Raw genomic sequence first — 26855 nt, forward strand, 5'->3', positions numbered from 1 at the left:
CACAAAACAAAAATACATAGTAGATACACAAAAGGCAATAAAAAAGGAATCTAAACATTACACTAAAGAAAATTACCAAAGCACAGGGAAAAAAAAAAAAAAAAGATCGAGAGAAAAAGAAAAGAGACAGGAACTACAAAAACAGCCAGAAAACAATAAACAAAATGGAATTAAGTACATACCTATCGGTAATTACTTTACTTGTAAATGGATTAAATTTCCCAATCAAAAAGCATAAGGTGGCTGAAAGGATAAAAACAAAAACAAAAACAAAAACAAAAACAAAACAAGACCCATATACATACTACCTATGAGATGCTTCAGATCTAAGGACACATGCAGGCTAAAAGTGAAGGGACAAAAAAAGATGCTCCATGCAAATGGAAATGAAAAGAAAGCTGGTGTACCTATTTTAGAAAATGAATCATGAAGAAATAGAAAATCTGAACTGACTGATTATTAGCAAGGAGATTATATCAGTAATCAAAAACCGCTCAGCAAACAAAAGCCCGGGACTAGATGGTTTCATTGCAGAATTCTTCCAAGCATTCAATGAATATTTAATAGCTATCCTTATTAAATTCTTCCAAAAGATTGAAGAGGAGGGAGCACTTTCAAGCTCATTTAATGAGGTTAGCATTACCCTAATACCAAAATCAGACAAGAGACAACACAAAACAAAAAATTATAGGCCAATATCCCTGATGAATATTAATTCGAATTAACAGTCCTAAACAAAGTTATTAGCAAAGTGAGTTCAACAATGCATTAGAAGGATCATACCCCATGATGAAGTGGGACTATACTGGAGATGTAAGGATGGTTTAAGATTCACAAATCAGTCAACATGATATACCACATTAATGAATGATAAAAATCATATGGATGCAGAAAAAGCATTTAACAAAATCCAACATCCATTTATGATAAAAACTCTCAAAATGGGTACAGAAGGAACATACCTCAATATAATAAAGATCATATAGGAGAAACCCACAGTTAACATCATGCTCAGTAGTGAAAAGCTAAAAGATTTACCTCTAAGTTCCGGAAAAAGACATGGATACCCACTCTCACCACTTTTATTCAACATAATATTAGAAGTCCTAGCCACAGAAGTTAAACAAGTAAAAAGAAAGAAAAGACATCAAAATTGGAAAAGATAAGGTACAACTGTGTCACTATTTGCAGTTGACATGATATATAGAAAACCCTATAGACTCCATCAAAAAATTATTAGAACTAATAAATGAATTCATTAATATTGCAGTATACAAAACTAATACAAAAATATGCTACATTTATATACAATAATAACAGACTATAGAAAGAGAAATGAAGAAAACAGTCCCATTTATAATTGCATCAGAAAGAATAAAATATCGAGAAATATATTTAACCAAGGGAGTGAAAGACCTGTACACTGACAACTATATGACTCTAGAAAGTCATATAGATACAAATAAATGAAAGGATATTCCATCCGCATGAATTGGAAGAATTAACATTTTTTTAAAATGTCCATGCTACCCAAAGCAATCTGTAGATTCAACACAATCCTTATCAAGAATACCAATGGCATTCTTCAGAAACCTAGAACAAATAATCCTGAAATCTGTATGGAATCGCAAAAGACCCCAGATAGCCAATACAATCTAGAGAAAGAAGAACAAAGCTAGAGGCACTACACTCCCTGATTTCAAACTATACAACAAGCTTAAAACTTCAGTAATCAAAAGAGTATGGTGCTGGCATAAAAACAGACACAGAGTTCAGTGGAAGAGAGAGAGAGCCCAGAAAGAAACCCAAACATATATAGCAAATTAATTTACACTAAAGGAGCCAAGAATGAACAATGGGGAAAGGACAGTCTCTAATAAATGTTGGGAAAACTGGATAGGGATAGTCACATGCAAAAGAATCTTACACTGTACACAAAAGTTAACTCAAGTGTATTATAGACTTAAATGTAAGATCTGAAATCATAACATCCTAGAAGAAAACAGAGGTGGTAAGTTCCCTGACATTGGTTCTAGCAATGTTTTGTTTGTTTGTTGTTGTTGTTTTTAAATTTGATTCCATAGGCACAGGAAACAAAAGTAAAAATAAACGTATCTATCAAAGTAAAAAGCTTCTGCACAGTGAAGGAAACCATCAACAAAATGAAAACAAACAAACAACCTACTGAATGGGAGAGGATATTTGCAAAGCATACATCTTATAAGGGGTTAATATCCAAAATATGTGAAGAACCCATACAACCCAATAGCAAAACAACGTGGTGGTGATCACTTTGTAGTATATATAAATATCAAAGTATAATGTTTTACACCTTACACATATAATTTTATATATCAAGTTTATCTCAATTAAAAATAAACTATTTAGTCCTAATAGCATGCCCAAATGACATAAATGTTGCCTTCAAATCCAAAGAGACCCAGTAGGCATAATCCCTTTCTCAGTGTTAAGAAGAGTCAAATTCAAAAGCTTAACCTTTACTTTGGAAGAGCTCCTGACTGTTAGAATCCTAGAAATTTTTCTGATTTTTTTTCTGCGTATACATATCAAGGTGTCTAGTGTAGTTCCTACTTCTTGCTCAACAAATCTAAGCATGATATCATCAGTGTGAACCATCATGGTATCTTGTGGAATGGCGAGGTGATCAAGGAAGTTCCTTGTGGAATAGATTATGACATAGGACTATATAGTGGGTAAAGTCCTGAAGCAGATTCATAATAATGTATTGCTATCTCTGCTAGGTGAACGCATTCACAGAATCACTAGTTGCATACAAGGAACCAGGGAACATATTTGGTTTATTTCAGTAAAAAAATCACGTCTGGAACTGCAGCTGTAATAGAAGTCACCACCAGTTTAAGTTTGCAATAATCTCCTGTCACTCTTCAAGATTCATCTGTCCTTTGCACAGGAAAAATAGGCAAGTTGAATAGAAATATGGTAGGAATCACTGTTTCTATATCTTTCAAGTCCTTGTTATTGGCACTTGTACCTGCAATCCCTCCAGGAATGAAATGCCGCCTTTATTATTTTTGTGAGTAGAGTGGTTGTAGAGGTTTCCACTTGGTTTTTCTTACCTTAATAGCTCTTTCCTCCATGAGCCAGGAAACTAATGTGGAGATTCTGCCTGTTTATCATGTCTATTCCAATAATGCATTCCAGAAGTGGGAAAAGAAGGATGGGTTGATTGATTTTAGGCATACACTGAGCTTACTATGAATTAGACTCAAGACAAAACTTAATTAATTGCCTGATTTCCTCAAGCCTGTACTGTGACTGGCTGGTGGTCCCTTGTGGTGTTTTGGTTCTTCAAAAATTATTTCAGCTCAGGGGTGCCTGGGTGGTTCAGTCGGTTAAGTGTCTGACTCTTGATTTCAGCTTGGGTCACGATCTCATGGTTCATGAGTTCAAGCCCTGTCTTGAAGCTGACAGTGCAGAGCCTGCTTGGATTGCTCTCTCTCTCTCTCTCCTTCTCTCTCTGCCCCTTCCCACTCATGTGTTTTCTTTTCCTCTCTCTCTATGTCTCTCAAAATAAATAAATAAACTTTAAAAACTAACAAGCAAATGGACAAAAAGAAGTTATTTCGGCTCAGAGATAATGTGTAAAAGGCCACATGTCCCTTAGGAAGGACTAAGAAAAAGATTTAGGATATATTATTTGGCAATGTGACAGGGTCCTTCCTCAAGGGATTCTTCCTTTCACTCAAATGCCTCAGGGTTTGTGAACTGGCTCAAAACTTAGAATTTTTAAGGAGCTGTGACTATTATTATGATTCAAGTCAGACATCTGTTCTCCATTCCTAGGTAATTTCTGCTTATATAAATTAAGACATCAGTAGTTTTTCCATTTTAGGTATGCCATGATAAATTGTCAAATGCCAAAGATCCCTGTTGAAACCATTTTAATTACTGCTATGGCTCTGCGGCCTGTTGCAGTAGTCTTGCTCATCTCTCAAAATTAAGAGAGTTCCATTTGATTCTTGCCATATCAACAAATTCTGTCCCATCAAACAAGATCTTCCTTCTACCACAACTCAACACTCTAATAAGCCATTGCTGTACATATTTACTCGGGTTTGTTGATTAAACAAAAATGACAAACATATTAGAAGTCTTTGAGTGGGTATAGTCGTTATCTTGAACCTGACCATTTGGAGCCTGGCAGGAATTAGGTCTGGTTTGTAGGCCTAGATGGAAGGAGAGTCGGTCTTGATTGGGTAAATCCCTGCATGATAACTACCTCAGGGAAGTACATCTCCATACTTGGACAGGGTGAGCAGGGCTGCTTTTACTGGCAAAGGAAGATCAGTACAATCTAGGGAGTCACGGTCCTATACTTCATTGGAATGTGCCCATCATATTTTTTAGCGTCTCACTCTTTCTCAATTAATGTCTTTACCCTGAGGTTGGGAATCCAACTGAGGTTCTAATGCAGCCACACAGTGGATTAGACTTTGGGTTCTGCCTTCAGAAATCTTGATATACAATTAAAGAAATAAGGATGCCTTTTGGGAGCAGGCGGAGAAACTATTTTTGGTGTGTTGTTGTTGTTGTTGTTGTTGTTGTTGTTGTTGTTTTTACCAATCTTTGAGATGTAAATTTAACATCCTGAGTCCATCATTTTTTCTCCAAGTTTTCTAGTGCACTTAGAACAGACAACTCATTATACTTTTATTTGTATTAAAATGTTCTAAAAGAGCAAATCACTCAAATCTTTCCCTTCTATAGGCCTTTGAGTACAGGTGATAATTTAAGTAATATTTCTGCCACTGCATGTTGCAGAATAACAGTTTTCTTTGTCACTGTCAATAGGGTCATTAATGCTTTCATTACTATTTACTAAGAAAACTAACTCTTTGTTCCCATTCTTTTTTTTTAATTTTTTTATTTTTTTATAATTTTTTTTAATGTTTTATTTATTTTTGAGACAGGGAGAGACAGAGCATGAACAGGGGAGGGTCAGAGAGAGGGAGACACAGAATCTGAAACAGGCTCCAGGCTCTGAGCTGTCAGCACAGAGCCCGACGTGTGGCTCGAACTCACGGACCGCGAGATCATGACCTGAGCCGAAGTCGGCCGCTTAACCGACTGAGCCACCCAGGCGCCCCTCTTTGTTCCCATTCTTTTTTTTTTTTTTTTTTTTTTTTTTTTTTTTCAACGTTTATTTATTTTTGGGACAGAGAGAGACAGAGCATGAACGGGGGAGGGGCAGAGAGAGAGGGAGACACAGAATCGGAAACAGGCTCCAGGCTCCGAGCCATCAGCCCAGAGCCTGACGCGGGGCTCGAACTCACGGACCGCGAGATCGTGATCGTGACCTGGCTGAAGTCGGACGCTCAACCGACTGCGCCACCCAGGCGCCCCTCTTTGTTCCCATTCTTAAACTTCTATTCCCCTGGAACCACACTTGGTCCCAAAATTTTTAGCAATAAGTGTCAGTCAGGAAAGTAGAACCACTATAAGTATTACGGAACAAGGGACTTATTATTTGATAAGAATTTACACAATTGTAGTGGACGGAGAAATAGAAGTATAAAAGGGTGATTTGGAGATCAATAAAAAAAGTCACAAAGCAGTACTTCTGAAGCACTGGCACGGGTGGATAAATTAGTGCTTGTCAGGGATTACATAAGCCGGATATGTCCACCTGCCAGTGTGGGACTGTGAAAGAAGAGAGCTGGAGAAGTATATGGTAGGTTGTTGCCTTTGCAACTGTTAGTGGGCTGGGTATTACTGTTGATGAGAAAGGCTGGTAGTCAGGACATGGAGTGAGGGTGAGTAAGAAGCTTAGATCTTCTGTGCCTCCCCATTTATTTGTTAGTGTGGGGAGAGCAAAGACAAGGCAGAATCTGCTGATAGCTTTGCATCTGTCTCTCACTATCTCCAGTCATGATTTTTATAGTGTACCATTACCATTTCATTTTTTTTAACGTTTATTTATTTTTGAGACAGAGAGAGACAGAGCATGAACAGGGGAGGGGCAGAAAGAGAGGGAGACACACAATCGGAGGCAGGCTCCACGCTCTGAGCCATCGGCCCAGAGCCCAACGCGGGGCTCAAACTCACAGACCGAGAGATCGTGACCTGAGCTGAAGTCGGACGCTTAACCGACTGAGCCACCCAGGCACCCCTCATTTTTTTTTTCTTTTGAGAGAGAGAGAGAGGGTGGGGAGGGGCAGACAGAGAGGGAGAGAGAGAGAATCTTAAGCAGGGTCCATGCCTAGTCCAACACAGAGCTCGATCTCACAACCGTGAGATCGTGACCTGAACTGAAATCCAGAGTCGGATGCTTAACTGACTGAGCCATCCAGGTGCCCCACTACCATTTCATTTTTACCTTTCTAATCTTGGGCTATTCTTGCATTGGCCACCTTTAACTGGGAAACTTAAAGCGGAAAGGGATTCTGGGAAATAGTTTCAGATTGGACAAGTTGATGCAAGATACAACTGCCACACTCCTTGTGCAGCCTGCTTGCTTCTTTTTATTTTTCCAGTAGTGAGCATACAGACCACATATTGAAACAGTGGAGTCATAAGATCAAAGTTTCTTGGAATGTTGAGTGGCTTCAGAGAAGACACTTGTCCTGGAGAGTCACCCAAAGTACAAAAGACTTCCTGAGAGAAAGATAAATAAACTTTCATTTTGTTAATCTACTTAGGTCTGGGTGTTGTTAAAGCAGCCTAGACTATTCTGATTAACACACCCTTCCGTCTCCCTTAAAGGGAGAAAAATTATGCAAGATGGTTCTTGTTTGGAGGTTTCTTCAGTTTCTTAGTACTGTTACTTCTTGTTCTATTGATTGTTCCTGTCTTCTTCTTGTTCTAAATTTCTTTTTTAAGAAATTTTTAAAAAGCTTATTCATTTTTGACAGAGAGAGACAGAGTGCTAGTGGGAGAGGGGCATAGAGAGACAAGGAGAGAGAGACACAGAATCTGAAGCAGGCTCCAGGCTCTGAGCTGTCAGCACAGAGCTCGATGCAGGGCTCAGACTCACGAACTGTGAGATCGTGACCTGAGCCAAAGTCAGACACTTAACCGACTGAGCCACCCAGGCGTCCCTTCTTGTTCTAAATTTCTACTCTCTGAATTCTTTACCATGTCATACATCCTTATTTTTTATAAAGGACTCTCACACATACTTTTTATTTCAGTCATTATCTCCTTCTTGAATTCTACTCTCATATCTCTAAGTAATGTATAAATGCTTTTTGTCATTCTGATATCCCACTATACCATCCAATTCAGTATCTTTAAAAAGCCACACTCGTTCATTTTTAATAAATTTGTTTGCTCCTCATTTTTATTTTCCTGTTTGTTAATAGTTATTCTATTTATCTAGTTAACTAGGCCAGAAACCTTTCTTGACCTCTCATAACCAATCAGTCATATTCTATAAACTTTCCCTCATTTCTTTAGCCCTTCAAATTCCTTAAGTGATCAGTAAGTGAGAGCTAGGTTAGTGAAAATCCTATGGCCTTTAAACACATTTGTAGATTTTTATTGACTTACACATCTAATTTAAACTTATATTTAAAGGTAAATTTCACTACTTTTGTGTTATAATACTGTGTGTGTTTGACATTTTGCCCTCAAGCATAGTATGCTAAATTTCTTCTCCAATAACTATATGTAAAAACAAACACGACAGACTTTAAGAACATTTGTCAGAAAGAAATGCTAACAAATGAGTGCATGTCTATTAAAAGATAAAATTTAAAGTCAGTTTAAACAAATTCAGAAATCATTATAACAGAAAGATCTTGATCTCCGTTGGACACACTTGGACAACTTATTGAGTGTAGCAATCAAGTCAAATGGAAAATTTTGTATTACTTGTTTATATCTGGAAAATATGGGGAAAATCGTAACTCGACTTTGAAGCAGTAGTCCTTTAAGAATTTTTAAGACACAGTAACATTTAATAGCCAGAGAAAATTGTAGAATCGCAGTTATAATAAAGTTGCAATATATTTTAAGGTAATGGAAGATTCATTCACAATTCAGTAAAGACCTAATAATGATAATACTAACAGTATTTCATTGAGTTCTACTCCTTTATGAATCCAGTCCTGGTTCAGAGAAATTCATTCTTAATGATACACAAAGGGTCCTCCAGGTAATTGCTTAGCATTTATGAATTTGACTTGTGAGATGCCTTGTTGCAACAGCTTCTCCTCTGGTTCTTTCAAGGTTTGCCAGCTGCTCAGTCCCACTGATGCCTACTTCATTCACCTTGGTGCAAAATTTGATTCCTGACATTTGGTGTTACGTTATGTGTGTTTCTTGTCTTTCTCAGAGTAGAATCTACAGGGATCAGATTTTCAAAGGCACCATTGGCCAGAGTTTAACACCTAACTTATCAATAGGTTTCTTGGATTCATTCCCTCACAATCATTTTCCTAGCAGCCTCCATATGCCTTTATAGCCTGGTGCTAGGAAAACTAAATCCAATTAATAGAGCATATCTACATTCAAAGAGCATATACTGTGTGGAAAAGATATATTCTACATCAAGCACTACAGTGTAATATGTTAAATATTATTTTAGAAGTAAGGGGTACAGAACAGGGACAGTACATGACACATAGTAGGCACTTCATAAATATTTAATACATTGTTAACTAGATACTTAAATATCAAGTAAATTAATGGATGGATAGGTGCATGAATTTTATGGATATAATTTATAATTTATGGATTGATAGAAGGAGCACAGCAGCTTCCTAAAGGAAAGGATGTTTAAAATGAGTCTCAAAGAATGGAAAGATGTCAGGAACAAAAGAGGGAAATGCACTCAAGAAAGTCAGAATAGGTTTGAAATACAGAGAAAATATAATGTTGTGTTCAGATAAATTATTTCAAACAGATGGAGCAAAGAATTAATTGGGTTGTGGTTGGAAGCTTGAGACCAATATTTCTAATGCTGAACTTACAAATTTTACCTTAAAATTGTCTTCTTTGTGATTCTGTCTTGAAAAATGACACCATCAACTGCACAAAAAGTCTATATTATCACTTCCCCTACAATCTCCTACCTCTAATTAATTATTTTCCCTTGCTGAAGACTTACTAACTTATTATCTCTGAGTCCTTCTTTCCTCTCACTTTTTTTTAAAAGATCCTCAGTCAGGATCTCATATCCTTATTCCTTCATTCCTTTATTCACAGATATTTACTGGACACCTATTATGTTCATCTACATTGTTATTGCAGTGGTATTTCAGATCTGTAAATTTTATCATGTCCCTATTCATTTACTTACAACATGCCATCAGGGACCAGATTATGAAGAGCTTCATAGACTAAGCTAGAGTTTAGATTTTTCTCCAAAAGCTAAAGGAATCCATTGAAAAATGTTAAGTCAAAGAGTGACATGTCTCTATTTGCATTTTAGCACAGTTATTCTGAAAGCACCAAAGACAGTATCCTGGATAACCTGCTGAAGGAATGTGTGGAGAGAGTAGAGCTGGTCAAAGATACTGTGAAGAATTGGACAGAGAGGTAGGAAAAACATTTGAGGAAAATGGAGTTACAGTAGCCAAAAGAAGATGGAGTTTTATAAAGGAGGAAGTGCACAAAAAGACTATCACATTAACGTCCCCAACAAAGGGTAGACTCTCACCCATATCTGTCATTCCCTCTTCCTTTGGGAGCAGTGAGGAGATTAGAGAGGGTGGGAGGTCCCATGTTAGGGTTTGAAGCTGAAATGTAATCAGTATCAGGAAATGATTCTCTTATACACCACAGCTTACCATTTTCTTGACACTTTGGCTTGACTGTTAAGCTTATGGAAAACTTGGTGTGCAGGAGGGAGCTGTAGTTTGGAAGGCCAGTCTTGTTCCCATCTTTGTGATATCACACACTGTCACCATCTACCACTCCTGTTATGCTCTTTGAACCATGGTGGGCAATTCAGATGTTGCCCCAGAATGATCTATAATAGTGAAAAGAAGACTACATTCAATAATTTGTCTACTAAGATGCATTATATGTATTCTCTATTCTATTCACTATCTCAAATTATATTCATTTATATAATTCACTGAGTTACATATTCAGTCAAATTACAATAGAAAATGTTCCAGATAACACAATGCCAGCAGCACTAGAAACATGACCCAAATTTTCACAATCAGAACACCCTCTAATTATTAAATTGCTGAGGAGAAATTAATGCCCAGAATAAATTTGCTTCTAAATTAAATTTCCAAAGAATTAAAATCTAAAATTTAGCTCTCCATCATGCTTTATTTTTCTGTTTTTCAGTTAAGTAGGGGTTTTAAGTCAGTGAGAATTCCTTCAGCATTTTAAGTCAGTGAGAATTCCTCCAGTATCTTCTAGTGGGTCCTTTAAAGGAGCCTGAGAATCAATAGGACACACTGGATCACAGCAGTGCTACGTGCTTACCCACATGATTGAGAAAGCACAAAAATCCATAGGCTCCATAACATCAATTTTACCAAAATAACATAATCAGGGCTTAAAATATACCACTATCTAGACTCACTACTGATGTCAGCTAAGGATCATGTATTTACTGGCATTTGGAGGATAGACAGATTTAAAAAATGATAGAAATGTTTTTGGTTTTAGTTTCTCCATGAAATTGTTAAGTTGGCTATTATTAGATCCCATTTATGCAAAGCCTGTGTTTTCATTGCTGCAAGAGCAGAAGTCCAATGAAAAACAATGACCAATGCCATGTGTTTCTTTACAATAAACTTCTAGTATTTTTTTTTTAATTCCTTTGTCATCAGTCCATCTTTAGGACTCTAGTGGCACCACCTCTACCACTTATATTCCTCTTTTAGGAGGACTTGACTCCTCTCTCCCCATAATGGATCATTTAGCAACAGCTAAGAAATAGGATAGGGGTGGGAACAAACAACCTGTTAGATTTCTTCTACTGATTCTCAGGACTCCAAAAATCTCAACTTCTATGGCTCAAGAGACACTAACTCCAGCCCTGTACTTCATATTCCAGGCTGAGATGCTTTCCAAAAGTGTATGCACAAAAAGTCTGAATATTGTGATAGGACCCTTTCTTGGCTCTAACAAATATCTTACTCTATGTGGGACCAAGTCCCAGAAGAAGTGAAATTGTCTTCCTAATTTAAATTCCCAAAAGGAGTCTCTCCTGACCTTGGGAAAGGACACATTATTTGCACCTACAACCAGATTTCTGCCTGTTATGTTTGAAGCCTCTGAAATGTTCATCATGAGTGCTATTATGACTCCCTTTCCTGCTTAAAACCAACTGTGGTCCTAAGCTCAAGCCCACCAGTTAAAGTGTTGCTTAGAGATCCAACCGGCCCCTTGTTCACTTAAGCTAAAGCCTACCTACATAGCCGAAACCTGTTAACACTCTTGTAGAGACTCATGTAGACTCTTGCCAAAATATAAGCTTCCTGATTTCAAAGTTCAAAAAACTCAATAACCACCACTTGTTAAAGGTAGCCATTTCAGACACATTAGAATGTTCAGTCTGGCCATGTCATAGTTTGATCTAAAATGGTTAAGTCATGAATCTATTCTCACAGTTTTCCAGACAATACATCTTATGTTGGGGGTTTAGAGTCATAATTAACCACACTTCTCCACTAGTTTAGTGGATTCTGAATTGAAAAATGATACATAAGAGCCAGATAAAGATATCAGCATTATTTGTTGACAAACAATTGTTGATATCCAGCAATTATTTATTGGCTTGGAAAATTTGCCTTAGGCCAGACTGGGTTGCCTTCTTATATACTCCTTGAATGATACTACCCTTTCTACTAGAAGAAACAATGGATGGAAAACTATAGGTTCCACCTTCCCATACTGCTGTAACTGAGTTTTATGTATGGCAGATGCAGGATCAAAGAACACACAATAAAGCTTTCAAGGAGGCAACCTAAGAAACAAACAAACAAGCAAGCAAGCAAACAAACATACATACCTAAGGGGCATTTTTCATGAGAGCAGTTATTTTCACTTCATTAGCTCTGCTTATCATCAGTGGTTCTTACTGGTATTAGGGAGGTTTGGATATGATGGGTAAAGACATGAGCATTAGTTTTCTTCCTAATATTTTAAGAGGATGGATATTCCTGCCTTATGACCTGAGACAGGAGCATGAAATGACAGAGAGGATAATCCCCCATGCAGAAGAGATCACAGTATCACATATTGCACAAAAAGGTCAAAGTCAAGGTCAAGAAAGAGGAGGACAGAAAAGTGTTCATAGACACTACCATGGTACAATTCATTGGTAATCTTAGAAATAGGATCACAGTATCACATATTGCACAAAAAGGTCAAAGTCAAGGTCAAGAAAGAGGAAGACAGAAAAGTGTTCATAGACACTACCATGGTACAATTCATTGGTAATCTTAGAAATAGGCATTTTGCAGTGCAGTGATTCTCAAACTTTAATGTGTTTCAGGGTCATCTGGAAGGCTTGTTAAAACACAGATTGGTGAGCCCCAACTTCTCAAGAGTTTTTAATTCAGCAGGTCTAGGATGAGGTCAGATGAGTTTGTATCTCCAACCAGTTTCCAGGTGATATTGATGCTGCTGGTCAGGAGACCACATTTGGAAAATCACTGCTGTCGACTGTTGGGGATGAAAGTAGAAGTAGGGTACACGAACTATTCTTTCAGTGAACTTGGCTATGAAGAAAAGCAGGGAGACAAATAAATGTTGGGAGATTAGATGGAACGGAGGATGGATTTCCTTTAAGTTCTACAGATATCTTATCTCTATGTTCTTTATTGTAATGGGATTTGTTCCATCATACATTTGCTACCAGACACTGTTATGAACTATCTTTTTGTAGTGGCTGCATGTGCTAGATATCTTCTGTTTGATCTGCCATGTCCATTCTATTTTTAACCGTGTCCTGGGAGCTCCCTTGTCATCTGACTTCCTGCTGGGTTTAGCCAATGGGGCTCCTCTATCAGAGATCTGAGGGAAGGAGGTGAGTGAGGCTAGCGTATTTGTTCCCCTGGCTTCTTCCTTGCCAGGTTGTCTTGTGCTGGCTCTGTTTCTTGACAAAAGGCTGTTATTTCTCTCCAAGGGAGAGAAATCTCTATAAGATTGCCTTCTTTCAGATTCTGTTAACTGCCGTTTCCTCTTTTTCTTGTTCCGTTTTACCCTGCCCATATCTTTATTAAGTAAATAGTTCTTTATCAAACCTTCCTTAAATTATCCTATTTTGAGCACATTATCTGGGATGCTGAAAGGTATAGGCGTGTAGTGTGTGTGTGTGTGTGTGTGTGTGTGTGTGTGTGTGGGCACATGCTTTCATGAATGTGCATATGTGGCTTCCTCTCCATATCTCACAGACTTTCTTTTGCATCACAACCCTTCCTCCACTTTCAGTCCATGTAATTCAGGTAGGCATGAGTCTACCCTTCTCCAGATCTAGAAGTTGGCAAGTGGCCTGCATACGTTGGTATGTTCCCTGGCCACAGTTCAGCTCAGGGAAGGGCACTTGCTCTAATTTGGTTCAGTAAAATTTAGCCCTGAGACTAGATATATTTGAAAGAGGTGCTGTCTTTCCTCTGTGATTGCTAAGGTAGTATTATGTAAGCGTGGGTTTTCCTGTGTTCTTTATCATCACTGGGAGAGAACCTGAACAGGAATGAAGGCTTAGAAAGGAAAGTGGAGAGGTAAAAGGAAGAGAAACAGAGTCCTAATGGTATCTATCAAAAACATAGTTTTAACTGAAAGTGGCTACTTCTGAGTTTAAATATTTATTTGCTCAGATCATTTTGAGTTGAGTTCTGCAATTTGTAACAGAAATTGTTCCGACTGACATATTCCTTACTCCTCCCTTGTTGCATGTGTATTCTAAGTTCCACCTTATGGCTATCTATGTAGTGCTTCTTTGAACTTTCTCTAATTCTCTAGATTTTTCTAAGTCTGTCTTTCTCTGCTTCAAAAGGTTATGTATATATTCTCTTTTGGACATTCTTATAAAAATATATTAAAAATATGTTTTACCCTGAGGGAAAAAAAATGATATCAAAAAGACATTGGTGATGGAGTTAAAATACTATATTTGCAACCCTACTGATATATTTGAGGCTTTACGATAGAAAAGATTCAATTGGTGTCATTTTAAATCTATAGACCTTGAACCATAAAAGTACATGAAATCATTATGGGATTACTTCAAAACTATCCTTTTTAAAATACTTTTTACTACAGCTCTGTCGGTTAACCTACCATATCTTGAACTAAAAAGATAATAAGCTAAAAATGTGATAAACTCAGGCAGTAAGATATTAAAGGCATAAGAATATAAGAGAGCAAGACAGGAAGGTAAGAATATTATCATGGGGGTAAGAGGTAAAAATTAAGTGTTAAAATGGCATAGGACCTTGGTGCCTTCTGGATTGTGAAGCTTCCTGCCACTGCTTAGCAACATGCACCAGGTGCCAGAAAAATTGGAATATATGTCTTAAGCTCCAGAATTTGTTAACACCTTTAAATGTACGCTCTAACTCACTAAAAATGCATTTAAAAAATATGTAAAGTGCCACCATTTGAAATGAAGGAAAAATTCATTCATTTAAAGTAGCTTTTTAAAAAAAGCCTTAGCTCATGTTTCTAAAACCTGACAAGTACAAAGAAGAAAACTTGTTAATGCCTAGATTTTAAAAAAAGGAACAATGGATGAGAAAACAATAAACCAGTTCTGTCAATTTGAAAACTATTTTAGCATTTCAAGATGTGTGTGTTTTTTTTTAACATGCTGGATATTTAAGTTTCCAAGAAAATGGAAAGTGATTAATAGCTTCTTGTCAAAGTGTGTCCTTCTTAATTAGTAACTTCATTGGCAGAGGTTTATTTGCAATTGTTGCACAAGCTTTCACCCTTTTGTGTACTCTCCACCCATGGCAATACTGGGAGTATCGTGGGGTTCCCCTCGGAACTGACAATGACTTCCCCGCCCTTCCCTTCACCTCAGTCCCAGCAGCTGATTTCAGCAGCTGTTTGTGACTCCTGGTGGAGGTTAATTCATTTATGCTTTGGGACAGCTGCTTGGGGTGGCAAGTGTTTCCTTGGGCAGCTGGAGAGAAGACAGGCTTTACCTACAGCTGCTCCAGAGATCAAGATTTTTCAGCAGCTGTAGGGGAGTGTAGAGACCCAACAGCCCCTTGTTTATAATTCTGCCACTCTGAAGACTCAGAGCTGCAACTTGATTCTTACTCAGAGCATTGTCTCCAGTTCTACCAAGGATGGACAGAAGTTGTCAGGAAACTCAGGCAGTGAATTCATACAGGAAAATGTGTTAGGTTGCTTACTGTCTCCTTAAAAATAATGATTTTGCCTGCTAAGATGTCTGTGTTATTCAAAGCGATGGGGGAGAATCATGCACTAGAATCTTCCTGCTTAGCCCAGTGGCTCTCAGCCTTGGCTGTTCATGGAATCACCAGGAGCTTAAAACCACGTGGTGCCCAGATCCCACTCTCAGAGATTGTGATTTCAATGCCCCAATGGCTGCTTAGGCATCAGGACATTACATTCTCAGGTGATTGTCATGACCAGCCTAAGTTGAGAAAGTGCATTAGCCTAGCCTGTTGTCCGAAATTGTTTTCAGAACTACCCTGTTGTCTTCTCAGTCAAATCCATCCCATCTTCCTTTGTCTCACCTGAACTCTTGCTTTACACCTGTGTGGTTTATGCCCAAACACTTTTTAAACATTGCTACCTTATGCCTTCTCATCCCCATTGTACTTCACTTTCTTACCATCATATCAAGACATAGCTTCGTTTATGTCTACTGGGTGCCAGAGATTTAGAAGTTAATAATTCTTAAAATCAACAAAATAAAAGGGTATGCTAATTTTCCCCCTTTTCTCTTGAAATTCTTTTTCTTTTCTTTCTTCCCCCTGCCCCCTGCCTGTCATGTCTTGCCCTCATTTAGAGGGAAGCTCTTAAGGAAATGAGGAACTCAGACAAACATTGGCATAGATATTACATGCATTTTAAGATGATGTTCTACTGTGGTATGTAATAGTTCTCAAAAAAATTGAAAAGCTTAAGTAATTAAAAATGCCCTTTGGTACAAGTAGAGCTGAAAAGATAGGTCTCAGAGGATGCTTTGTGCCTACCAGTAATTTGGAAAAATTAAGCAATAAAGGAAAATGTCTGTGATCTTATGAAGAAAACAGAAAGTTTAATAAACAAACAAAAAAAAAAGCTAGCAATTAGGACTTAGTAAAAAGTAATTAGCAGGCAATGTTCTCTACTTCTCTGTGCTCTCCTTGAGCTCTGAAAACAAAGCTATATGAAACAAGAATGACTTTAATGTCAGTCTGACCTCTCATGTTTCCTTCATCAGTCATTAACAGTGACTAGTATTTCCTGAGAATGGGTCCTGAAGACTTAATAGATAAAGCTCTCTCTATAGCCAAAGTGAAACAGCAAGTTTATTATAGGATCCTGGGAGAGAAATGTCTCTTCCACCCCCAACTAACAAAGAGGAAAAAAAAATATGAAGTGACAATAGGCATTTTCAGTATTGGAATTATTTAGATCACATTTCTATGCATTTTTGTTTCAAATAGAATAATTTAACCCACCAATTCAATGTGTTTTTTTGTGGCTAGTCACAAAATCATAAAAATAAGCATTTATTATATGCTAGGCAAGCTTCATGAGAATGTGTCACTGAATTCTAGTAAAATCCTCCTAAGGTAGGATAACTAAACACAGCCTACAGATAAAGTAACTGAGGCCCTGGGAAATTAAAGAACTTGTGTGCTGTCACTCTAAGAGGCCATATAGATATTCAAATCTAGAGCTGCCTGATCCCAAGTTAAAGGTTTTTTGATTCAAGAACTAAATCTTGGATTCCAAGTTTGAGATGTTACACTTTGGTGATACAAACTGTCGGTATAGTTTTGCGCTTAAGAAACTGATCTTTGGAGACAGATATAGATAAGGATGTGAATCCTGGGTTCACTAAACAATAGCCTCTCAGTGTTTTCATCTAAAGAATGGGATTCTTCCTACTTGTTTTATGGTAAAATTGAATCTTTCGTAAGGATTCAGCGAGGTATTACAAATGAAACACTCAAGCTGGCAAAGAATATATATTAAAAACGGTAATAATGTTGTTATTATTATTGATAGTTTTTAGTATTTAGCACCTAAAATAAGCTAACTGTATTTTTGAAACTTAAATTGTTTGATAGTCTTACTTTGGGGCTTTAGCTATTCATTCATTATTCAACATATATTAATTGAGTATCTATGACGTGCCAGACACTGTTTTTGCCCTTGAGAATACATTAGTGAACACAGGAGATAAAAGTATCTGTTCTTGTGGATCTTACATCTGTGGACTAATTACCTTGCCTTTCTGTTAGCAAAAAGACGCAAGGAACTATTAGAGTGTTAGCTATTTAAAACAAAGTCCAGCTTATCTTTTCTATTCTATTTGATATTAAGTATTTCAAAGAGATTTCATAATTTTATCCGTAGATAAGTATAAATTTCAGGCATGAAAAGATTAAGTGTTGCTAACAGCTATCCCAAATTAACCCATTTAAATTTCTTTGACTTAGAAGAGGTACTAAAATCAATTAGTACCATATAATGGGGACTGCATAACTATTTTATTCATTCTCTGGCTCTTTCACCTGAAACCATCATGTTTTAAAATATGGAGTCAATTGATTAAGCATGGTACATGCACCTTAATATTAGCAGCACACTGGAATGTGCTCTCGTGGTTCAGCCAGGAGCAAGACAAAATGAGAGTCTTGAAAGCCAAGCGCAGTAGCTGATAGACCCCAGATGGAGGTGGCATGTCATGCGTTTGGAGTTTATTGTCCTATTATCAGAGCAGCAAAGGGCAGAAGGAAGAAGTGGATGGGTAGAGATTAGAATAAGAGACTGAGAATTTGAGGGTTAACACCTCAAGTTTTACTTGTTCTTCCTGTGGTTTCTTTATGCCCTTCTGTCTTTTTCTTTCTCCTGGTGATGCATGACTTGGAGGATAGGAAAAGTTTGAATCACTCTGAAAAATATTAGGCGTTCCTTTTTGTTTTTTCACATTTATTTATTTTTGAGAAACGGAGTGAGATAAAGTGTGAGCGGGGGAGGGGCAGAGAGAGAAGGAGACACAGAATCCAAAGCAGGCTCCAGGCTCTGAGCAAGCGGTCAGCACAGAGCCTGATGCGGGGCTCGAACCCACAAACTGTGAGATCATGACCTGAGCCGAAGTCGGAGGCTCAACTGACTGAGCCCCCCCAGGCACCCCAGATTAGAGGTTCTTGTAAGGAATTTTGGTAAGAAATCTAGGGAGGCAAAGTAAGATAACATTGTTCTGTGTAGGTTCGAGTTATTTGATTAAAAAAAGGGTTTTTTTTAATGTTTTTTTATTTATTTTTGAGAGAGAGAGAGAGACAGAGTGCGAGCAGGGGAAAGGCAGAGAGAAAGGGAGACACAGAATCTGAAGCAGTCTCCAGGCTCCGAGCTGACAGCACAGAGCCTGACGTGGGGCTCGAACTCACAAACCGTGAGATCATGACCTGAGCTGAAGTCGATGCTTAACCGACTAAGCCACCTAGGCTCCCCAGGGATTATTTGAATTTTTAAAAGAGCTTTGAAAAAACATTTGAAAATGTAAATGCTAAAACAACTTAAACTACTCCTTGCCTGCCTTGTCTCCCAAGACCCTACTCCTTGGGGGTCTTCTGTGCAACAGGTACAATGGAGGTATCGATTTCCCTTTCCTTAGACTGCGCCTGTGTGTATAATCATTTTGAGTGATTGTTAACATGTTGCTAAATGATCAGGCTAAAGGAAAAAAAAAATCTGTTACTAACTAAAGGAAACAATGTTGTAGGCATACTTTGAAAGGAATAGGATAAGGAAGGAAAAGAGAACAACTCTTTATGTTACTTAATTAAAAGTAACTTAATTTTTGTTTGAAAAGGCATGTGCAGTGTGGTTTCTGTTTGCAATGACAGTGAGGATGGAGTTAATGAATGGCTACTTCGATTGTGCTATATATTTGCACCTGCAAATCAGCTCTCCACTCTTCCCCTCATCCTGCCACAAGAGACATTGCTAGATGAACTACTTGCCTTCTGGCTTCCAGGCACGATTGGCCAATGGGGAACCTCAACAAGAGATGAGGAGAGTCCAGATGGTCTCCTGGGCTTCTTCATTGTGAGTTTGCCTCTGGCTGGCTTTATAGAAGGCTTTAAAACATAACCTCCTTCTGGGTCTGGGTAACTACTCTGCCCCTTCAGGCCAACAATATAGAGCACACTGCCATTGGTTTTCTTAAAGTACTGCTCTCAGTTCTTTAAACAGGCCCTCTAATTTCAGAATTATTCATTCTCTACACCTTTTCCTGCCCTTTCTTGTCTTCCTCTTTTTCTACTCTTCAAGGAGATTTCCAGTTTTACTCTAGCATCCACCTTCCGCTCTGCTCAGGAAAGATGCAACTCTTAATGCATAAATCTCAAGGCATAAATCGTCATTGGTCTCACAAACCATGTAATCCCATTCATCTTTCCAGTGATCACATTACGCACATACATGTGACCAAGATGTGGCCAATGAGGCCCGAGGGGAAGATTTCCATCAGAGAGTTTTGGGGAGACTTTTTCTTCCCAATAAAAAGGCTTTATAAGAGAAAAGTCATCTTTGTGTACGATAGATGCCAATGTGTCTGTATGTGACATTGGGAGCTGCTACCACCACCTTAAACCACAAGGAAGACATCTCTGACATACTGGGCATGGCCAAGCAGAAAGGTAGAGCACACCCGGGCCCTTGCTCAGGCCATCGTGCCTGTGACTTTCAGTCCTGAAACCACCTGCCTTGTTTCGCACAGTTGTGTACCTATTATTAATTCAATAACTTATAGTTACTTCTTTTTTTTTAAATGTTTATTTATTTATTTTTTAGAGAGAGCACAAGCAGGGGAGGGGCAGAGAGAGAATCACAAGCAGGCTGCACACTGTCAGTGCAGAGCCCAAAGTGGGCCTCAACTCTCAAACTGTGAGATCATGACCTGAGGCGAAATCAAGTCAGACACTTAACCAACTGAGCCACCCGGGTGCCCTGATTTATAGTTACTTCTTATGTCATTTGCAGCTCAAAAGATCCCAACTAAGAGATTTATTTTTCTGAATAAAATTGATCTAGAAAAAAAAGTATGACTTCACAAATACCACTTCAAATTACTCTTAAAAACTGGGTGGTCCCTTAACCTAGGAGGAGTGGGCAGGAAATCAGGAATTATGGTTTGTTCCTTGATTGTGTGTATACTCCTATGGTGTAGAAATAGTTAAGAAGGAAAATATCTAACCCTAGTTCCTTGAATAAATTATTGTAGATTAATGAATAAACTTTTAACATGAAAGATTTCAATGGCTGGATGATAACGCTAGAAATTATCCTACAGTCTAGTTGCCAAAGAAAATCAGAGCTCATCTTGTCTTAAATACTTAATTACACATGTCATTGGAAAGAAAAAAAATACAATCATGATATTTTGCAAGTAGAAATAATGATTTCCTATGGGGGGGGGGGATTGTGACTTCTTTTTTGCGGATAGACTTAGCTACTCCCTGTTATGAAAACTGATAATTCTCCTCTTCTGAGCTATGCGTGTTCCGTTTTTTCTTGTTTGGAAACCCTGTTCTGTTCTCTCAGCTTACCAAACCTATCAACCTTCATGACCATCCTTGGAATATACAAGTTCCAATAAGCTCTTTCTCGTCATTTTCCTTCTCTTGTAAGCCAGAACACTAATTCACTTAATTCACTTCTTTCTACAGTTAACAGCACTTGGGGACCTGGAGGAAATGCCTAAGCTTCTTGTATTAAGATAAAATTCAACATTTTAAAACTGCCTCCTAGGTCCCTGCAGGACCCAGTCCCAGTCTCATTCTGTCTCAGGGTGAGTGATTGGGCCATTCAGGGTTTCTTTCAGTTCTATGAAACCTTGTCAGCGTTCACTTCCCTCTTCTTTCCACAGATGCTTTTCTTGGCATGCTCCCCTTTAGCTTGATAAATCCTACTCATTCTTCAGAACTTGAGAATTAAGTTAGTTTCTCCATTGTTTAATCTTTTAGTGTCTTGGGCTTTCTCAGGGAATACCCACCACAGTTGTGATTTTGTGTTTGCTTAGTTCCTCAATTTCAGCTTCACCTTTTTTTAAAAAAAAAATTAATGTTTATTCATTTTTGAGAGACAGAGAGAGACAGAACATGAGCAGGGGAGGGGCACAGAGAGAGGGGAGACACAGAATCCGAAACAGGCTCCAGACTCTGTGCTGTCAGCACAGAGCCCGACACGGGGCTCGAACTCATGAACTGCGAGATCATGACCTGAGCTGAAGTCAGATGCTGAACCGACTGCAATGTCGTGCCAGGTGCCCCTTTCAGCTTCACCTTCTTAAGAATTTCTTTCCTTTAGTAAATTTGGAACAACAACAACAACAACAACAAAAAAGGACTATTTGGCTTCTGGCCATTTAACTTGGCATTGACATCACCACATCAAGATCTCCTCCCTTGTACTCTCAGAAATGAATGTCTTGAATATTACTTGCTTTACCTCCCTTTATGTGATGCTGGGACCATGGTCTCCTTCAGTACTTGCTGCTAGTTCAGCAGGAAGTGATGTGAGAAAGGGCACCATTCTCTTCACTGAACTTGAACCTAATTACTCACAATCCTACTAACACAAGGCTGTCCATGTGTAGCTCACTCTACTGAAGAGTCAGGGATTACCAGAGAAAGCTATAGTGTGGGAGAGAAACATTTCAAAACTATTTGTGAAATGTCACTATTCCAGAAGTTCAAGGGAAAGAATTTCTTATAGGTTCTCCTGATGGGCAACCTTAACTCCTGCCTCTTTCCCAGTCTTGAGGTCTGCCTTCTGTACCTCGGAGAGTAAGATCGTCTCTTCAGACTATCCTCGGACAAATTTTTATTTATTTGTTCGACTGTTTACTCAGAAGTGCTGATCTTGCTTTGTAATTCTTGCCTCTCTGTCTACCAGGGTTAGTGAAGGCATGCAACTAACCATACTGGAATGTTTCCTAAAATCTGAGTTTTGTCTGAAATAAAAGCATGGGGGCATTCTATAAGACCACCTAGAGAGGTGTTTTCATGTCAGGGTAGCCAACTTTAGCAGACTTTTCACTCCTATGAAGTGAAGGCATGTTTCCTTTTTCTTTTTTAAATCTCTTGGAAGAAACTCTTGGAACACTTTACACACTCACACACACACACACATACACACACTCTCCAGGGAAAGCAATAATTCTTATAGACTTAGCTTAGATCCATATTAAGGAATAAAAACTTTTCCCTAAATCTAACTTAATCTGTACAGCTTACCCTCTTCTCAGTGGAGATGACAGTTTGTGCAGATAAATGACACTTTTCCTTCGTTTACTCTCCTGCTTTTAGATTTGCTTAGAAGTTTATCATCACATAAGAAGTACAGAAAGGGGCGCCTGGGTGGCGCAGTCGGTTAAGCGTCCGACTTCAGCCAGGTCACGATCTCGCGGTCCGTGAGTTCGAGCCCCGCGTCAGGCTCTGGGCTGATGGCTCAGAGCCTGGAGCCTGTTTCCGATTCTGTGTCTCCCTCTCTCTCTGCCCCTCCCCTGTTCATGCTCTGTCTCTCTCTGTCCCAAAAATAAATAAACGTTGAAAAAAAAATTAAAAAAAAAAAAGAAGTACAGAAAAAGCAGAGCCCATGATTGTGCCTTTTCAAACAACAAGGCACCATCTACTCTTAGGAAAAACAAACCAGCAAAATAACCAACTATGGGATGCTTTGAAATGACAGTTTTCCTTGTACCTTTCCAATTTGAATTTCTGGGAAGGGTGCTCTTTTCCATTGGTTTCTGTAATAGGATCTGGAAAAATCCAAGTATTTATCTTCTCCCATGTGTGAAAACCCAAGTAGGGGTTTGAGAAGGAGATTGTTATTCCATTAGCACATGGGATAAAACTGCCTGGTGTCTGTCTCCTGTGCTCAAGTTTAAGCTCCTAAATGCACATATGGTATGTGTCTTATTCACAGGTTAGCCCTTGGGGGTAGCACAGCACCACGTATAAAGCAGGCCCTCAGTAAGTATGTGTGGGATGAACAAGTGGAGGAATAGAGGAAAGAAGTTTGGACCTAGGAGGGACATAGGGGACATTCCGAATGGAGATAGAAAGACACAGAGAGGTTAAGTAACTTGATTGAGGTCACAAAGGAAACGACTAAAGCATTGGAAGTGGAGTGTAGGTTTCATACTATATACTCTATACTGACACTTATGTCACCACACAGACCAAGACATTATCTAATTCACTGCCCCAGCAATGGTTCATTGGGCTACTTTTCCCCCAACAAGCGACTTAAGACGCCTGCTCTGAGATCTATTCAAGAGATAGTAAAGGGAGATCTCCCACCAGTCCCACCACACCTGAAAAGCAGGCAGAGTATCAAGAGAATGACTCAGGCACAGGAAGTAACACTGGCAGCCACTGGCTGCTGTGTTGGAGGACAGGAGCAGGGGTTCTCAAGAGGCAAGGCTAGGATCCAGGTATGACCCATGTTGAGAGTGTGAAGAGAGTCCAGGGAAGAGGGGGCTGTAAGTACAAAGATTCTGAGAAGGGAACATGCTTGATAAGGCCAAGGACCAGCAAAGAGCCAGCGCAAATACAGGGGAGTGGGCAAGTGTTGTGAGCTGAGTGGGGCCCAGCTACAAAAGTAGTGGGGCCCAGAGCTTTAGGCCGTGGCAAAGTGTCTGGGTTTGACTCCAAGGCCAGTAAGAGGCCTTTGAAGGGCCATAGACAAGGAAGAACCATGATCTGCTTTTTACGTTTTAAAGTCAGTCTGGGCAAAGTGTGAGGAAGGCAAGGTTGCTGGAGGAAAGAGCAGAAGCAAGATCCCCGCAGAGCGATTGCTGTAGCCCACCTGAGACCTGGAGTGGGCTTGGACGAGGGAGACAGCCACCTCCACCCATGTCACCTGTGTGGGTCTGCTGAGAAGTACTTTCTGCTCTGTGTTCCCACGTGCCTTTTAACATTCAGCTTTTTACATCGTTGTGTGTCTGTATGTCTTACATCCCCAATAAGATTATAGGTTACCTCTTGACCTTTGCACCTAATGTAGAATCCAGGACAGAGCCTTGATCCGACCAGGCACTTAGTCAACTTTTATTTGAATGTCAAGTATCTCTCAACAGTTCATGGGAACTGACTACACTTTTCAGTTTTTGCTTCGGAGATCCTTATTTATTTGTTGCCTACAGAACTTAATATTTTCTCCTTATGGCTATTTGTATACTTAATTTCTCCTACTAGGTCATGAGCTACTTGAAGACAGACTACTGTATTTTATTTATCATTTCATACCTCAGTGCACATACCCACATAGTGGGTATTCAGTAAGTATTATTGAATAGGTTAGATCTAGGGAAATAGTTTTTCAATTTGTGTTGATTACACTGAAAATCGTATGCTTCTCTCTCAATGACCAGAACATAATCTCCTCTGTGGAGCCAGAACGTCTGTTTGGCTTTCTGATCAACCTCTTAGCTGTTCCCAGGGTTATTTCTGAAGGAAGGATATAGGAAACTGAACATCGGAAACGTGAGGACTGTCTGCTACTAGAACTTGCTTTTTCATTGTCGTTATTATCTTTACGTGCCCACAGCTTGCTTTCTTTTAGCTCTGATTCCTCCGGACTTATTGCTTGTTCCTTGTGTCAGTGATAATAAACTGAAAGTAAAACAAGAATGTTTCATTTGTGGTCTTATTCACTGAAATAAGATTCAAGAGCTATATAGGAATCTACAGGACAGCAGGGGACAGGAAGGTGCTGCATGGAAAACATTGGACTGGAACAAATGATTCAAAGTCTTCCCTGAAGTGATAGTCAACCCAAAATGTATGAGTCCAAGAACAGGACTTTTCCTTCTCCTTGGCTTTGGTCCCCCATCTTCCTTTGCCTCGTTAGATTGACCGAGTCTGGTGGAGATGAAGAAGGCACTGAACAGGTGATTGAAGGAGTAAAAATTATAACTAACACTTGCTGAGTGCCTACTGAAGGCCAGGGGTTTTTGAAGCACATTTTACATATAAACTCATGTACTTCTCTCAACAACCTTAGGAAAGAGATTGCTATTATCTTCATTTTACGGATGAGGAGACTGAGGCACAGAGGTAAGTTACTGATATAATTTGCCCAAGGTCAAGGGAAATTGAAGGAGAATTTCAAGAGATGTGGTCCAGAGCTATTTATACTCATGGAAAGATGGAAAAAGAAATAGATTCCAGAAGAATACCTGGACATTTATTTCCTCTTTCAGTCACTGAACATTGAAGCCACACTAGAGGTTTAGTGGGATGAGAAAATGCTTCAAGTAGCAATATTTCCATTCTACTCCATAAATTATACAGGTCCTTTTTGAGGCAGCCCGTTTAAACATGTTGACTTACCCTTCCTGTAAAATGTTTATAGATATGATTTGCTACAGGGAACTATTTTAAAGACTGCAGGCACTGTTATGGACTATTACAGCAGCTAACTATAAATTGGTTACTAGAGGCATGCAAATTAGAGCCTTTGAGGGTCAGAATACAATCATCACCATAAAGTAGAAGGAAGATAAGCCATAAGAAAGTAAGAAGAAAAATCCAAATATTTAAATAGCAAATTTGACAGGATACAGGACACTTACATGGCAGCCTAGGAAAACCTGTCATGGGATAGAGCAAGAATTTATTATAGCTGAACTAGGCCAAATGCAAACATACTGTTGTCTTAAAAAAATTAAAAGTACTAACTCAAATAACAATGAAGGAAAACAAATATGCACACAGGGAAGGCATACAACTCAGTCATGTTGGTATTCCTGCTCCGCAAAAGCTGTTAAGGCACAGATTTAACAAGCTAAGGTGAATTGGGGCTCTAAATTCACACACACTCTAGATTTATAGACAATAGCTGCCCAAATGTTAAGCATCGTTTAAAGATGTGAAACAACAAGAACAAAAAATCCTAAAGGGAAAATATCTGTTCACTTCCTTAGCAGAATTAAAAAGGAAATAACTCATTGATTAAAAAGATAACACCATAGAAATTAATGCAATTAATTAATGTCCACTGTTTGAAAAAAATACTATTTAAGATTGGTCTAGAGGTTGAGGATATGAGTGGAATGAAAACAAACATTGTTGAGCTTGAGTGTTTACTATATAGATAAATACTATGCCCTCCCCCCCCCTTTTAACGTTTATTTATTTTGAGAGAGAGAGAGAGAGACAGAATGCAAGCAGGGGACGGGCAGAGAGAGGGGGAGACACAGAATCCCAAGAAGGCACTAGGCTCTGAGCTGTCAGCACAGAGCCCAACGCAGGGCTTGAACCCATGAACCGTGAGATCACGACCTGAGCCGAAGTCGGATGCTTAATCAACTGAGCCACCCAGGTGCCCCGTTATGGGCCCCTTTTTAAATTTTAGAAAACTAGGACTCAGAGATGTTAAAGGAGAAGCTTTCCTGAAATCCTGAAGTTGGTACATGATAGAACCAGACTGATACTTAGGCCAGTATAGTTCTTTCTACTACACAACTTTTTTCCTTTAATAAATATTTGAATGGATTAAAGGTCAATCTGATGGAAGTCCTGGTTAACGATGGAGGTCAGACCCTTATAGAAATGCAAGGTTACAACTCAGCAACATGGTAAAAACAGGGCAGTTTTTTTCTATTATCACTGATAACAGATATTAGCTGACAAATTCCAATGGATTGAGATAATATAAAATTGACAGCAAGTACCATTTTTAATCACTTCTGTTTA

The 26855-nt window shown here is 38.8% G+C and overlaps 1 long non-coding RNA gene across 1 annotated transcript in view; it reads left to right on the forward strand.

Annotated features, from left to right (window-relative positions):
- Positions 1-18155, forward strand: part of LOC123379192 — a 236429-nt gene extending 218274 nt beyond the window's left edge. Inside the window, exon 4 of the long non-coding RNA XR_006583372.1 lies at positions 9416-18155. This is a non-coding gene — a long non-coding RNA (uncharacterized LOC123379192). The remainder of the gene's footprint in view (positions 1-9415) is intronic.
- Positions 18156-26855: the final 8700 nt, after the last annotated feature.

Source organism: Felis catus, chromosome C1, assembly GCF_018350175.1.
Source record: "Felis catus isolate Fca126 chromosome C1, F.catus_Fca126_mat1.0, whole genome shotgun sequence".
NCBI classification, from domain to species: Eukaryota; Metazoa; Chordata; class Mammalia; order Carnivora; family Felidae; genus Felis; species Felis catus.